The 16,755-nt window shown below is 37.3% G+C and overlaps 1 long non-coding RNA gene across 1 annotated transcript in view; it reads left to right on the top strand.

Moving 5' to 3' along the window:
* LOC127491170 (uncharacterized) overlaps positions 1-7,662 on the top strand; it is a 392,060-nt gene extending 384,398 nt beyond the window's left edge. The window contains exon 4 of the long non-coding RNA XR_007919751.2: positions 7,541-7,662. This is a non-coding gene — a long non-coding RNA (uncharacterized lncRNA). The remainder of the gene's footprint in view (positions 1-7,540) is intronic.
* Positions 7,663-16,755: the final 9,093 nt, after the last annotated feature.

Genomic DNA, 16,755 nt, shown 5'->3' on the forward strand with positions numbered 1-16,755 from the left:
TTAAAATTTTACATAAAAAAATTTTTTGTTTTTTGTTTTTTTTGTTTTGCTTTTCATTCAAAGACTGTAGTTCAGCAAGAAAATAGGCAAGGGCTATACACAATATAACTCATTGAAATCTTTTTTTAGAGCCAATAAGCCTTTGACTATAATGCAACTTAAAAATGTTATCTCAAAAAAAAAGTCTAGAACATAAATAAAAATGGAAAGATGTATAGAAATTTGTAACAAGTAGAACTATTTGGAAATAAAAATCTGTGAAATAAAGCTTATTTAAAAAGTGTACATAACTTCTTTTCCTCCTCCTAAGCAAATAAAGAGCAATCAATGATGACCCAGCCCACGCAATCTGGAGACCAGCCAGGTAGTTTTTGGGGGACACGGGTGGTGGCTATTGCATTCAGAAAGCAAGCAGCGATTTGCTTTGCAAGATGGGGAGTTAAACACGACTTAAATAATCCTAAATCCTTCACTGGAAGGAACAGAGCCTCCCCCCTAATCATACCTGACAAATTGACCTTGTGATCATGTCACAGAACGGGTGACAGTCATGAGTGACTATTATTTAGATGATTTACAAGCAATCAACCTCAAATACTTCAACATGAAGCATATCTACTTGGTGTCCTTACACTCTCCCATACCATCTTCCACATCAAATAAGGAGCTTTGAATGAATGGAGTACTTATGTTAAGTTCTATATACACACTGTCACATTATCTTCCTCAGAGCTATTTGTGATAAAGATTATTATCTTAAATTGACACTGTGAAACGTGTCCTCCTCCTCCGTGATATCATAATGCAATCAGCTGAGTAAACCAGAAACAGTTCTGCTCTTCCACATCTCTTTCACTGAATCAGTGACTAAGCCTTGTCAACTTCTCAGATGTGTCTGGAATTCCTTGTCTTCATGAGCTGTCATTGCCAAGTACAAACTTTCACCATTTTTGATCTTCAGGGTAATAGTTTAATTGGTTTTCCTATTTCTGTTTCCTTGCACTCTAATTCCTGTGCCAACCTGATATTTTTTTCCTTCCTCTTTCCCTTCTTAGCAAGCTTCTCTGAATATTCTTCCCTGTAGATACTGCCCAAGGTTTATCTGCACCAACAGAACCTGTATGTTGATTAATATGAAACAAATTGAAGTACAGATAGATGGATGATTTTTAAATATTGATTGATTTATTTGAAAGGCAGTGTTACAGAAAGAGAAGAAGAGGCCTTCCATTTGCCAATTCACTCCCCAAATGGCCACAACAGTTGGTGGAGGGCCAGGTGGGACACCAATCCATGTTCATATGGGATGCCCGAGATACAGGCTGAGGTTTCACCCTCTGCATGACAATGCCAGTCCCTGGGTGCTTCTGTTAATAAGCTCTCTTCCTAATACAAGTCTCAGAACCTACTTAGCGCAGTAATCATTCTCATTCTTACCTTCATTCACTCATTAATTTAATGTTTATTGATGACTCCCTTTATGCCAGGAAATTATTTCTGAATAATGATGTCAATGGTAATGATGATAATAGATATAACTTTTGTTGATAGCATATGCAACAGTCTTCTGAGGTAGGTATTCATTTACATATTGCAAACAGGAGAAGCAACGATACCACTGTCAAGACAAATATCTTGGATCTAAGCCTAGCATGGTGTGGGGCTTAGTAAGTGTAGGTTAAATTTGTTTGGATTTTAAAATTAGCTGTTATATACTCGGGGCTGGCGCCGTGGCTCACTTGGTTAATCTTCCACCTGCAGTGCCAGCATTCCCATATGGGCACCGGGTTCTGGTCCCAGATACTCCTCTTCCAGTCCAGCTCTCTGCTGTGGCCCGGGAGGGCAGTGGAGGATGGCCCAAGTGCTTGGGCCCCTGCACCGGCATGGAAGACTGGGGGAAGGCACCTGGCTCCTGGCTTCGGATTGGCATAGCTTCGGCCATGGCAGCCATTTAGGGGGTGAACCAACGGAGAGAGGGCCTTTCTCTTTCACTGTCTAACTCTGTCAAATAAAAAAAATAGCCATTATAGGAACCTTGCTCACCTAACAAAGTGTAGTAGAAATTATATAGCAGTGGGTTGTATACCTCTAGAGTCAGACATATGTAAGAACTGCAGTTTCTGCACCTAATAAACTATCTAACCTCAAATAAGTTATTTCTATGAAACTCAGTTTAAAAGCTATAAACTAGAGATGAGAAGTATTTGAAAGAGCTGTTATATGAAGTAAATATGAAAATACATGGATAATGCTTACTAAGCTATCTGAAAAGCATCAACTATTATTATAATGACTAGAGAATAATATAATACAAGCCAATAGTAAGTTATTCAATGTGAAACATTAAATTTTCTTGCTAAAATTTCCAATGGCATTATTTTCATATTGTTGCTATTATTTTTATTTTTGTGGGAACACCAATAAGTAGTACAGTATGGGAATGGCCACCATATAGGATTATCTACTGATTCCTCCAATTTTCATCATGATAGTATTCAGGTATATGAACTAAGGGACTTAAGGAAAAATACCTGCTGACTACTGTCATAAAACATTTTAATGAAATGGGACTAGTTTTAATGATTTATGTCATTTGTCCTTCATAAAATTGCTGCACCAGAAAGATTAACAATGAAGGTAATTACAAGTGGAGAAGCACGTTAATGTCACAGAAAACATTATTTATGCCCTAACTCAAACATCTCAATTATCATTGAAATAAAGAGCAAAAATATCTTAAAACCACCCTAGAGAAGGTTCTCTCAGGGGAACGAGAACTTTACACATCCCTCACTATAAAGATGGAATTTCTGGAACTTAGTCTTTGGGCTAAAGGACCAATTACCCAGCACAACATAAATTTGGCTGAGATGTTAATCGACTGCTATGTGGTTTCCATTGTGATGGTAGGGAGCAAAATGGCCCGCTGCCCAGAAGTCAGTATCGTGTGTGGTGGGTGAATGAGCATGTGGCCCTTCTCCCTTTCCTCCCATCGCTCACTCTCAATTCTTCACTGGTGGTCAGTTTCCCAATGAGTAAATAAGGCATGCTTCTTGACCCACATTCCCCAAGCAAGGCAAATTTTAGAAAATGAAATATCAAATGTGCCAGAAAGAAATTATAGAAGGTTAGGAAGCCACAGGGAGTTGAGGCGATGGGGCACTTAGCTGAAAATCCACCGCAAGCGTTACTCAATCTTCTCTTTTAATAAACATTGTGAGGATGGAAGTATTAAATACTGGGCCTCTCCAATAATTCCCAAGCAAATAGATTGAGCCATTTGTGGTTTATAGTGTAGGACTTTATTTTGCTGTTTCATCTGTGTATGTTTCACTGTTGTGTTTCTTTTGGATAATCTTCCTTCCTCCTGGGAAACAAAATATTCTGCAATAACAAACACTGTCTGTGGTAAGTCCCTAAAACTCCAGCGCAACAGATTGCAAAGCCTGCTGCCCATTCCAAAAATGCTTGCATCGTTTCTCTCTTAAGCTGGTCGTTTTAATTTCTCCAGCTCTTATATCTGTTTTTTTCTGGTTACCCATCACCAATTGTTCCTTGCAAAAGATGTTTCACCATGCACAACAAATGTGTCCCCAAACAAAATCCAAAAACCTGGTCAATTTGACATCCTAGTAATATGAAAACTGTGCCCTTTTTCTCTTGCTGCTTTCCTTATGTTCAACTTTTAAAAAACATTTTCAGTGTATTTTTAATTGTGAAATATTTTGAACTCCAAATCTGTAGAGAAATACAACTATGTAGACCCTGTATATAACCTTGGGTATACTAATCAGACGTTATTAAAGTTTTACTTAATAGTTCTTATGAGAATACTGAAACACACCCCCCCCCAAATGAACTATTGGATCAAAATCAAGATGCTCCTGAAGAGATCTCTAGGGTACCTACAGTTTCAAGTCATGTTACACCTGACTGAGAAGCAGTGGGGAGCAGAAGGGATTTGGACTGTGATGTTTATTCCAATATACTTGGGGCAAGGTTTGATTCATGCTTATTGTTCTGGCATTAGTATTGATACTACAGCATAATTCTCATAGAATCTTAGTTTTCTATGTATACATATGTATATGTATATATACGTATATATTATGTGTGTGCATTTATTTATTTAGGGAGACAGAGAAAGAGGCAGGAAGATAGGCACATTCCCATCACCGGTTCACCACCCAAATGCCCACAGTGGCTAGGTGAATGAAGTAGAGAAGTGGGAACTCAGTATGAGTCTCCCACATTGGTGGTAGAGATCCAACAACTTGAGCTGTGAGTGCCGCCTCCCAGTATCTGCATTAGCAGGAAGCTGGTGGTACCTGGAGTGGAAGTCAGGACTTGAAATAGACACTCTGGTGTGGGTACAAACACATTAACTGGCATCTTAATGCCTTAAATGCCTGCCCCCAGTATCCTGGTTTTGACAATAAATCATATGGTTACCTAATTGGTGGGCAATTTTCCACCTAAAGAAAGAAGCTTCTGATTGATTCTGGCCAATTGTTATCATGTAGCAATGAGGACCAGTGCTTTTCAGGAGAAGCCAGATCCATACTTTAGGCTCAGTGTTCCAATAGTTATATTGGTTTTACTGCCTTATTTTCCTTGTGTTAATTTTATCAGACAAAACTTGTCTGAATGACACATTTGCATATTTCCATGTGCAGTTTTGCTTTGTTTTTTTTTTTTTTTTTTTTTTTTTTTTTTTAACTTCTACAGTTGGGGAGCTTCTACACTACCTGTTCGTTTGTTTCATCACTTGGAATATCTGACTCCTCTGAGATCTCATGTGTATACCACAGTTCCGAAAATGCAAGTCCTGTTGGAATGTTTCTAAAGGAGGCACCCGTCATCAGTAAGAAACTGACCAAAGGATTGGGAACAGGCTGAATGATAAACTCGGACCTAATTAGCTGATTTGCTATTATCTGCATTTAAAGCACTTTCCATTGCTAAAAATACCATTCACTGAGTAACTGCTATGTTCCAGGCACTTGTCCAAGCTTTTAATCTACAATATCTTGATGTCATTCATCATGAAACTGAAGTGGAATTGGCACCATTATTTCAATGTTAAGTGAAATTAGATAAAGTTCAGTAAATTTATGTGGTTTGACCAAGATCGCACAGCTAATAAATGCTAATCCTGGATCAATCATTTAAGTTTGGCTCCAAATACTGTTTTCCATCCATTGTATTCACATCCCTTGCTAAAGAAAAATTAGCAGCTTCAGCATGTAGCTTTTCCCTCTGTATACATAGGCTGCCCCAAACTAACTTTTCTTTTTGATGAACATAACCATAAGCAAAACAAATTCAAATAAACAACTGTTAGTAAATGACCACGGATGCCTTTCTAGCAATGTCAAGGTAGATACTTCTGAAAAACATGACCCTTTTACTGAAAATTTCAAATTGTAGATAACAATGAGACACATTTAGACAATCATGTACAATTGATTGTATTTGATTAGGTTCTTTAAAAGAATAGGATAAGATAGAGATTCCTATGCTGGTAATTCTTAAAGGAACTGCTACTATGGGAAAACTCTAAGGATACATGGAGAGCAAGACAAGGATGAGCTTTCGCCAGCGCCGCGGCTCACTAGGCTAATCCTCCACCTAGCGGCGCCGGCACACCAGGTTCTAGTCCCAGTGGGGGCGCCGGATTCTGTCCCGGTTGCCCCTCTTCCAGGCCAGCCCTCTGCTGTGGCCAGGGAGTGCAGTGGAGGATGGCCCAGGTGTTTGGGCCCTGCACCCCATGGGAGACCAGGAAAAGCACCTGGCTCCTGGCTCCTGCCATCGGATCAGCGCGGTGCGCCGGCCGCAGCACACCGGCCGCGGCGGCCATTGGAGGGTGAACCAACGGCAAAAGGAAGACCTTTCTCTCTGTCTCTCTCTCACTGTCCACTCTGCCTGTCAAAAATAAATAAATAAATAAATAAATAAATAAATAAAAGATGAGCTTTCATGATGTCTCATCTTCTAATATTTTTTGGAGTGCTGGAACTTAGAGTATATCACAGAGTTTCTCCCTGGCTAGAGGCAAGAGGGCTGAGCTATCACACTTTGTAGCATCAGTGTATGGCTACCAGCCTCCCAGGAATTTCCTGGAGAAGTCATTCTCATCAATCAAGGTCATGCCTTCAAAAGACTCAAGTGTAAGTCTTTAGCAACTAATACATGACCAAGTAAATGGTAACTGTGGGGCGGTGGAGGTGAGAGGGGGAGTGGGAGGTAGAGTGATGGCAGTACCATGGACAGCGTCTATAACATCTGTCATGTAGCAGAGACTGAGATTAAATTTTTTTTCATTTATAGTACTTTTGTGACAATTTAAAGACACTTTATTTTCTCTGCAAGGTAACATTTCCCTCCTTGAAAGAGAGGTTTTCGAAGTTTACTGATTTCTTAACATCTTTTATTGTCTCCGGTAGCCAAATCATCTTTTCTTCCACCCATTTTAGTGTCAGGGATGTACATCACAGCTAAGTAACATGCCAAATGAAAAGACAGACTGTTATTCCTTCCCTTGAATCAGTATTTATTAAAAGACACAACAGTACAATAAGTCAGTCCCTTAGAGATAGTTATATTTGGTTATGCCATATTTCACAAGTGAACGAATTACCATCCAACACAGGGAACATTATTCCCCATTTCTCTTAGGCAAGTTTTTTGAAAGCTAATCCTACAAGAATGTATGTATTTTATGATTATCAAAAAAAATAATGGTAACAGTTATACAACCTTCACTATGGAGAGTAGTCTGTTACATGCTTCATGAATTATCAAAAATGCATATTGTATCAAGACATGTTCAGCTTTGAGACTATTTGTAGCACTTAGAGTATATAAAAAGCAGCATTAGACTACTAAAGTTCACATTTGAGAAACAGATTTAAGCATTATGCTACAATTTACCAATTTAACATTATAGCTAACAGTATATTGATACCTTTCAAATGAATGCAACCTTTGATGTAGGTGTTTTGCTATGCCTCAGAGTATCTGAGGATGAATTTATTAAGCTCTTTGGTAATGAATATACTTACTTTTTGTTGTTGTTGTTCCGTATTTTCATGTTTAAATGTGAAGTTTTTACATCTTTACTACTGTTAAGCATAATTTGTTCAGTAGTTAAACATGCTTGTCGTGAAGAAACTTGAACAGCCTCATTTATGTAGCTGCTTAAGTAAAAACATTTTGTGTTCTATGTTCATACACTTTTAACCTGTATTTGTGTAAATATAAGGAATATTTAGGCTTTGTATCATTGATTAAATTAAGGAATGTGTCATTCTGAAGAGATTTGTATTCTGTAAATTAAAATTGGTTGAAACCAAAGAAAGACAAAAAATGCATGTTATAATGACCATGAGTTTTTAAAATTCCTTTTACAACTGATGCATAATTTTTCCTCAATAGAAAGCAAAGAAGCAGATGGTCAATAAGTGCTTTTGCTATATTTTGACAAGCCAAAAAAAAAAAAACCAACACAATCTGATCCAAAATATTTATTTTTTTTCAGATTGTCACCAAATGCCCTGCTAACATTAATACTTTGAATTGGAGGTCAGCATGACTGCTGGAGATTCAGAAGCCATTGTGGAGACCTGACCATCTGCATTCAGTCTGTATTTGATGGTGCAGGTAAAACAGATGCTTTTCACGAAGAGCAGATGGAGATAGCCTCTCAGTGGGAGAGTAGTTTGTATCATAACCCACTAAGGCTGAGGGATTTTTCTGATATTATTCACTTGTGGGATTCAAGAATTCTCACTTGAGATCTTTCCTTCCTGAGGCAACTTACTCAGATATTTCATTTCTTGTCAAATAGATGCAGGGTTTTGGAGATACAATCTGCATGAAAATGTTTTCAAGTACAACCTTACAAATAAGGACTAAAATCTAAAAGGTTATTGGTATCAAGTTTATCAAATACTAAGAACATGTAACTTTTAAGCTTTCTTATTCACTAGATGACCCACTGACTCTTAAAGGCAGTTTTGTGTAGCCTCAGTGTCACATTTTGGAAGAGTACCTGTAAAACTTAAGAAGGAAAATAAAAATTTGTGTCATGATTCAAACACACTCTAAGAATCATCCCCTAAACTATGTAATTCCCAGTGTAACATAACCCATAGAATGTCAAGTTTCCAGTGAGTAGCTATGTCTACTGCTACAAGATTTATGTTTCTCTTCATATTAACCTTAATGACCTTCATCCGTTCCATTATGATTTAGGGACAAATCCACATCCTCTCAGAATCAATCATATCAGTGCAGAAGGATGTGTGATTCTGGAGTTTCAATTGTTCACACCATAAAGGCATTTTGTATAGTTTTTCAAATTCAAAGTATAATATTTTGTAAGATTTCAAAGTTGCAAATGCCCTCCCCAAGCTTACAAATGGAAAACATTATTATTAAATAGCCACATCTACATTTTGATAAAAAAGTGAATACTACCACAATTTCCTTATTGAAGAAACTGGAGAATTTGAGATGCAGAAGCAACACAAGCCAACTTTTCAGAGAAAGGGGAATCCTGTAGCTGAGATAGATGGATGGATTTTCTGAGAGCATCAAGGATGATAAACAGAACTCCTGGTTTGTCTGCCAGGCAGGTTTTTAATTTCATCCAATTTGCAATGTCTGTGGTTACAATGGGAAAGATGAGGGGCCAAGGATCAAGAATTAGATGAGAAAGTAGATTTTTTTTATTTATTTGAAAGTCAGAGTTATGCAGAGAGAGAGGTCTTCCATCCACTGGTTCATTCCAAAATTGGTCTCAATGGCCGGAGCTGCGCTGATCCAAAGCCAGGAGCTTCTTCCGGGTCTCCCATATAGTCTGCAGGGGCCCAAGGACTTGGGCCATCTTCTACTGCTTTCCCAGGCCATAGCAAAGAGCTGGATTGGAAGAGGAGCAGCTGGAACTAGAACCAGTGCCCATATGGGATGCCAGCACTTTAGGCTAGGGTGTTAACCCGCTGTGCTGGTCCTGAAAGTTTAATTTTTAAAAAGAATGAAGCTTGGTATGTATATATAAAAACAGGTCAAAGTATCTGTGGTATAGAAATTAGTTTTGGCATAATGGTCAGGTTAAAGTGGTCTTGTTATAAGGCTATGTAACCTAGATTAGAGAGAGGTGGTTTGGAAACCAAAATGATCTCTCTATCTTATCAACCTAACTAATCCTGTGTATTTGTACACAATGGAAATACATACTCTCATTTGGATTTTTGAAGACAAGTGTTCAATGCAAAGTGTAGCATGAGGTAGGAATTTAGTAGTTGTTAACAATTGTAATTATGGTTATTATAACTCTGAGAACAAAACCATCAGGTAATAAAGTTCCACAACTATTCCAAGCATTCTCTGGCCAGAGTTCTTTAATCATGTTGTATCTGTTGCCTGGAAGGCTCCCTTCTTACTGTTGTTCCCTCCTTTGGTGGTCTTCTATATTTTTTCATTGCAGCTTAGACATTATTCTTCCAGTAAGACTTCTCTGAGTACCTAATGTGGAATACTGACTCCCTTCTATGATTCCTAGACTTATTGTTATTATTCATAAAATATTATGATGCTTGAAACAATGAAGTCTGTATAGGTATTTTTGAATGATGTGTAGGAATTATTGGTGCCATAAAATATTGGCAGGCTGGAAGTAAACCAAGCAACTCACCCTAGGAACTGGTTCTGGGGAATTATTTTCCATTCTTGTATAACTTCTCATCTTGGCTTTCAGTTTTGGTCATTGCCTTCCCAGTCTGCCATATCCCAGTTAACTCAGCTTCTTTGACCCTTTATGTCAAGCACCAAATGAATCATGGACCCCATTCAATAGTTACTCATAATATCTCTAGATACAGGAAGATTTCCATCCTGTTCATTACTGCTTGCCACCAGTTGAGAGAGGTACTATCTATTCATCTGAATTATTTCCTATCATCTCATTTACTGTGATTTCTAAGATTTTTTTCTTTTGGCTTTTGATAAGTGATCCTGAAATGCCTTTGGTTTGCTAGATTCTTCTCAATCATGGTTGCCTTGTTCATATCTTCTGTTATTTTTTCCCTTTATTCCTGTAGTTGTTAAATAAACTACCTCATAGAATTTCAAGTCTTGGCATTGACTCATAATTCTTAATATCTCTATTGAAATTGTGACTTTTTCTTTGCCATTTATACATAGAACTGCCTTTTTTATACAAGCAGTTGGTAATCAAATATCAAATTGATTGTGTGGAAGAAGATAGCCAAAATACCTTTTCCCATTTTTTATATTTTAGAATAGTTGAATTTACAAAACAAAGATTTTGAAGTAGTACTACAGAGTTCCCATACACAGCTCGCCCATTTCCCCTATTAACATTTCATGTTAGTATATTTGTCACAATCAGTAAGTCAAACCCAGCTTCCCGTATTGTTTTTTATCCAAACTCCTTTTATCCCTCCAAGCTCTAATAGTCAGCATTTTGTGTTCATATAGAGGTCTTCGAGGGAGAACATTCCCCGTTTGTCTTTTAGATAACATCCATTCTGACAGGGATAAAGTGATATCTTATTGTGATTTTCATTTTCATTTTTCTGAGGACTAGTGATATGGAGTTTTTTTTTTTTTTTCATATATTGCTTGGACACTTGTGTTTCTTATTTTGAGTATGCTGGTCTGTCTTGGTAGATTTGATACTTTGTCCATGAAAAAGAGGTGGAGTCTATCTTCCAGTAAATTTGAGCTGGTCTAGAACTTTATTTGACCAAATAATGCAGTGAAAATGATGATGGAGAAATTCTCAAGGAGAGTCTTGGAACACTACAGTCAAATCATCATCTGAAGAATCCTAACTAGCCACTGAAAGATGCAAGACCTTATGGAGCAAGAAGAATCCTCTCTGCTGAGACCCCTAGACCAAGTAGCTGACAGCCAACACCAACCACCATGAATCAAGTCAACTCATACCATCTAGGCCTAGATGAGTTACCAGGTGGTCTCAGTAGCATGAATAACTCCAGAAGAGAACAGCTCACCTGAATCCAGCTCAAATTATCAACCCACAAAATTACGAGGAAAAAATTAAGGCACATCATATTGCTATGATTTGAACAGGACTTGACTGCATTAAATCCCAAGGTGTGATGTTAACGGCTAATGGATTAAGGGTGGAGACTTGATCTAATCATGACTTCCATGCAGTGGACCTAGAGGGAGGTCTTCAGTTCATTGGGGACTTGCCCTTAGAACGTAGTTCTCATAGAGGGTTGCTTTTTTAAGTCCCAGTCAGTCTACTTCTGTTTCTTGGATTGCCATGATTGTCCATTTGGCTTCACTAGGTGCCTGGACAATGAACCCCCAAACTGATGGCTGCAATAAACATGCTTCCCTCCTGCACGGATTCTTGCAGGTAGTTTAAAGAAACCAAAAAAAAGCTAATAGATACTTTCACAGATTTTAGAAAATTGTGATGTCTGTTATCTATAAAATATGAACATAGGCATCATTATAAATACTAATTTGGGGAAGGACATACTAAGAATGATATCTTAAGTAAATCCCAGGGGTCTAGCAAAACAGAACTTGCATTACTTTTGTAAAAAGTATTACCATAGCTTAACTTATAAGTGAAACGTATTTCATTGAGAGAGAAAGAACTATTTGTTTCATCTATTCACATTTAGATAATACAGAACATATTGACGTAATATCTTTTATGTGCCCAGAATATTTCTTGTTACATGTTTAATAGCTTACTATGTATGAGTTTGTTATCCCTGGTTTACAAACCAGGAGACTTAAATTAGAATTTCTAGTGGATGAACCTGTACTATCAGGTACCTAAGATGGATATTAAATTGACTTACATGAACTCTATGTAAAAGATTTTATCAAGGCCGGCGCCACGGCTCACTAGGCTAATCCTCCACCTGCGCGGGCCGGATTCTGTCCTGGTTGCTCCTCTTCCAGTCCAGCTCTCTGCTGTGGCCCGGGAAGGCAGTGGAGGATGGCCCAAGTGCTTGGGCCCTACACCTGGCTCCTGGCTTCAGATCAGCGCGGTGCACCGGCTGCAGTGGTCATTGGGGGGTGAACCAACGGAAAAGGAAGACCTTTCACTGTCTCTCTCTCTCCCCCACTGTCCACTCTGCCTGTCAAAAAAAAAAAAAGAAATCTAATGTTTTTATTTAAAGAGATTCATTTATATTTATATTTAAGTGAAATATATAAAATGGAGAAACCATAACTTCCGTTTACAGTATTCTAAAATGTTGATAACAGATAAATAACAGCTGCTAACAAATATTGAATCACACTTCATAATAAAAAACCTTTTTAAATGGTGAGATATATATATATATATATATATATATTCCAGTTGTAGAAATTGAAGCAAAAACACATTAAGTCTTATAGTCAGATAGTAAATGACAAAATTAAACCTAGATCATCTGGTCTAACAAAATAAGTTATGTAACTTCTTTGCTCTTTGTAGACCCAAGATTCTGATGAGACAAACTTCATATTGTATATAAAGAATTTTGCAAATCATTATACATAACTCCAATTACAGTTACTGATTTGACTCAAAAAGCAAAATAGTCAAGAGAGGGTTTAAAAGCACAGAGCAGGAAATTATGTGAACTTCTTATCTTGGGACTGTACCTACCAAACCAAAAAAACATTTTTGAAAAACAAGAAAAAGTAGGAGACAGAAGACCATAGACTTTAAACATTTTTAGGGGTAATTTTCTGTGCTTCCTTCCTTCCAAGTGCTTATTAGATGCGTGGTAGAAGGACATTTATGAGATTAATTGTAAGGCTAATTTAGATGGTGCTACTTTGAAGACCACAGTTAAGCATATAACTTGGAGTAATTTTTCTTTCTCATCTTTGCTTCCATAATAGTTTTTCTCTATCTTTCTTGTTTTATATGGCTTACTTTTCAGAATGTTAGACTACTCACACCTATGAAAAGTTCATTCTACTAGTAGTAGCATCAGCCCTTCTGGATCAAATAGCAGTTGGATTTTATAAGTCCCTAAATAGCACAGGAAGTAAATACTAATGAAGTCACTTCTAAAACTTTATGGTTCAATAAAACCGTGTCATTCCAGAGGGATACAGCATTTGAATAATCATCATAACTGTGAGTTTGGAAGCCAATGTAATGCAAAAGAGTTTAGTATTTGGAATTAACATCCTTAATTCAACCAACAACCACATCTCCAACCTGAGGCAAATTATTGAACAGTCAATCTCATTTTCTTCATCAGAAAATTGGGTTTAATGGATATATATACACCTTGCAGATTTTTAGGGAGAAGCAAATGAGATATGAAATATGTCCAATAAAAAGGACTTCCACACTATAAGCCTTCAGTGATTTTTAGCCTCCTTTTCTTCTTGTTGTTTCCCTTTTCTGCTTCTTTCACCTCTGGATAACTGTGTCAGTGAGAACAAAAATACTTAGGCTTACAATGATATATACTATCTTAGAGACTTAACGATTGGTTTAGCCATAAGGGTACATTTCAATAGATGTCTTGAAAGAATTTAGTTGGCCTTTCCTCATCTTCTGTGTATCTCTACTAAGATTCATGTGTAAAATGCACAATTCTATAATTATAGAATTTTGTAATAGGAAGTGATATTCAAGAGAAAATAGATGAGTGCTTACAAATGATCAAAAGTTATAAGTACTCTACTATGAGACAAAATGATCTCTGTTCTGACAACATTTACATTTGGGGGTAGGCAGGTCCACATTCAGTTTCACTCCATTCTTGTTTAGTCAAAGAAAATCTATCCATGAAGTTTTTATTTAAGGAAACTCCTAACCCTGGGAAGGAGTAAGATGTGTAGATAGTGGGAAGAAGAATCATAGACAGAAAATGGCATGGTAAAGACATATCTTGGCTTGTTTGGGGAACCACAATAATGTCAGTCAGGAATGGGAAAAATCGTGTAGGGTTTTGGAGACTGTGTCAAGTAGTTTTAATTTTCTATGTGATGGGGAGCCCTTTGGAAGATTTTGACCAGGAGGGTGACAGATCCCATTTACAAATTTAAAAGGTAAATTTGGTGCTGTGTGGACAGTGAGTAAGGAATCAGGAAGGTATTTCTGTACTGTAGAATAAATAGAGTAGTGATTTGGATTGTAGTTGGACAAGAGAAAACTGAAGAACACATTGGTGACTTCTATAATTAGAACTTTGGCAAATGTTTGAGGATCACATGAATTCAGCATTGGACTTAGCCAAATCCATACATGATATTTGTTCAGGAAAGCAGCTAGGACCATGGAGCATACAGATGGTTTGTAATGCTATTAGCCTGCGAAGGTTCATCTAAGAGATTAAAGCTAGAAAAGTGGTAACACCAGAAAAACTCTAACATTTATTGTTGTAAAAGGAAGAGTAATACAGAGAGTTTCAAGAATATCTATTAAATGATTGAGCTAGAAGGAAAACCAGGCAAGACAATCAATTAAATATAAATAAATATTTATATATCAATATAAATCAGAGCTACATCAGCATTGAAGGTCAGTATTATAAAAAACACTGCTGAATTTTTAATGACTTTGTCAAGTTGAGACAGTGTGTCTCTGATGAATATTATTTTATTTTAAACCCCTAACACAAAACTTGAAATTCTGAAAAGGACTTGCAAAAGAAAGAATACACATAAAGGAAGGGAGAGATAAAAGAGAGCTCATGCAACTTAGTTTCTACTCAGTAGAATATTGAAAGACCCTCATGCCAATGTTAATTATCTTCTTCCTGACAGTTCTTAGATTGTCTGTTCCTTCTTACAAGCCAAAATATGGGAACAGAAGTTCTAGATTATAATACATGTCTAAGTAATACATAATACATGTAATACTCTAAGTCAGTTGAACTTTAAAAATATATAATTACCCCCATCAAGGTTCAACTGATGCCCTTACTGAAGTGATTGATTTCCTCAGAAGGTTTTCCTATTGTGCAACCACTACCCGTCTAAGAATGGAGACACATTCATAGCCTTAAAGGAGTGTCTTAGGACATCAAAGTCCCAAATAGATTCCTTCAAGAAATTGCTGATGAAATACAATTGTCTGACACTGAGCAATCCACTTGAAAGAGAATTATACTCTGAACTCTGATAAGTATAATAACATCTTAGACTGAATTAGACCAGGAAGCATTGGCTTTGTAGACAAGCATAGGTTGGTTAATTTTTGACCTCCATCACTTATTGGTAGTTTGATATTAGGCAAGTTAAAGGATCTTTCTTTGTAAACATCGGTTTCCTTTCCTGAATTAGGCATAAGGATAATAACATCTACCTAAAAGGGTGCTGTGAGAATTAGATGATACAATGTGTGTGTTTTGAGGTGGGGGTGGAATGTCAACAGAAAGAATTAGTGCTTAATACAGGTGCTGGCATTGGGGCATGGTGGGTGAAAATGGCCCAAGTGTGTGGGCCCCTAAACCTATGTGGGAGATTCAGAAGCAGCTCTGTTGCAGCCATTTGGGAAGTGCACCAAGTAGATGGAAGATCTCTCTCTGTAACTCTGACTTTCAAATATATCTGTTAAAAAAAAAAACAATATATCATAATACAATATGAATAAATAGCCCTACCTCCTGTGGTAAATGTTAACAGGACTCCTTACAGGAAGTACACTGTGGCCCTTACCTAATAGGATTTGCTCCTCAGTCTCTCCCAGACATTCTCCAACTCTTTCTAGGACCCAAACTAAGTAAGGAGTCTGGAAATTCATGGTTCCTTCCCCCACATGCCTTAAACACCCTTGCTCCTTTAACTGTCATGAATTCGCCATGACATGCATATAATGGCTCTGTTAGACCATTCAGTTCTTGTCCCATCAAAATCAAATCTTTATACTCCTTTCTTGCCAATTTCTCAGCTTGTTCTGGTCAAGTCAGGCAGTCTCCTTTTTATACCCCACATCTACTGCTCAGACCTGCTCAATACCTTTCCTTACATTGCCCAGAGCTTTCCCTTTCTCTCATTGTACATTCAACAGAAAACCCTGCTAACACTAAAAGAGGTGTGGTATCCTGGATTGGACCAGAGAGCAGAAAAAGTACACTCTTGGAAAAATAGACATTGCAGTAAGTACCAAAGTTAGTTTCAACTCTGCAAATATAACATGGTAATTCAAGAGAAGGCTATAGTAGAACTCTGATTTATATTGGTAGCTTTTCTCTAAAACAAAATTATTCCAAATAAAGGTTCTTTTAAAAACTTCTCACTCAAACCTTTCTTGACCACTTCCCTGCCTGTAACTCTTTGCCCCCTACTCGGATACATTGCTCAATTTAAATACATTGCTTAACCCTGTGCTTTAGTCTCTTCATCTGTAAAATTATGGGAATGTGCATAAGCCACAATTAAGAGAAGGCATAGGCTGAGAATTATGCTTGGTATGTAGTTGTGTACACATATGTGTGAGGCTTGGGGGGATGTGGCGATAGAGACCTGGGAAGCTAATGAATAACAAAGCTGGCATTTGCTCTGAGGTTCAAGGTTCTTCTCTTACAGTTAATCTGTATCTGTGGTAATGTTACATAACTTCTGTGGAAGACCTGTGTATAGTCTACATAGGCAATGGCTGCAAGGAAACAAACCTAGCAGGAGGAATTATCTCCAAGCTATGGCATTATGAGTGATCTTATATTTATTTTCCTTTTCTTCATTTCACAAATGTTGTGCAACAACCCTTTATTCCTTGTGCTG

This window comes from Oryctolagus cuniculus, chromosome 11, assembly GCF_964237555.1.
Source record: "Oryctolagus cuniculus chromosome 11, mOryCun1.1, whole genome shotgun sequence".
Classification (NCBI taxonomy): Eukaryota; Metazoa; Chordata; class Mammalia; order Lagomorpha; family Leporidae; genus Oryctolagus; species Oryctolagus cuniculus.